Raw genomic sequence first — 960 nt, 5'->3', positions numbered from 1 at the left:
ATTCTGTATTAGTAAAAAAAATGGACAATATGCATCTTCATTCTTCTATATTTGTTGCCAGCATACACATTCATGTACTTATACATTCATATATTTACACACACACACATGCACGCACGCACGCACGCACCTATACGCTCACATATATATATTTATATGTGTGAATGTACATATGCATGTTAGTGGGATTAATGAGAATTACGACAGATTTTATGTAATATTATGTGATTGAGCAGAATCTAAATCTTAGTGTTATGAGAAGCAAAAGGATTAGCATAGAATATGAATTTAAATATTGTCTTCAAAGAATTAACAGAGCACATGAATTTGAGAAGCTTATAATTATTCTGCACGTTATTAAACGAAAGGAATTAACAGTAGGTAAATAGTTTATAGACGTCATCATAATAACAATGTGAACCGTTAATAGAAATCGGTTACTTTACATAAAGACCTATCAAATCAAATTCCTTTTGGAATAAGTAATACCTGCGTCTTTGAATAGATAATGGATACAACCGCATGGGTTCTCTATAGCCAGCATTACGTAATACTGTTAAATGATTAAGGTACCTTCAGTAAAATGACGATTTATGTTCACCATAATTTGTTTCCACACATCAGTTTTTAGTACTAATATAATTATCAATGTAGTCCGATTACTTCACAGAATTCTGCTCAAAGCGTTTTATATTCCTTTATATCTCTTTTTGTGGTTCAGTGACGTTAAGCAACTTAAGTTTTTCATTATTATAATTTAATATTCCACATCATATGTATACACGAAAATAAGTTTTAGCCGGTACACTAGTAGCGGTATAAAGAAACATTGAAAGATGCCCTTGGAGAGGTGGTCTGAAAACATATTCATTTACTTTGTAAAACTGTGAAACTGGTTAAGTAAATCTAAATATAACGTCCATATATATATGTGTATATGTATATATATATATATATATA

The sequence above is a fragment of the Octopus sinensis genome, linkage group LG4 (genome assembly GCF_006345805.1).
Source record: "Octopus sinensis linkage group LG4, ASM634580v1, whole genome shotgun sequence".
Taxonomy (NCBI): domain Eukaryota; kingdom Metazoa; phylum Mollusca; class Cephalopoda; order Octopoda; family Octopodidae; genus Octopus; species Octopus sinensis.
This window is presented reverse-complemented; position numbering follows the sequence as displayed.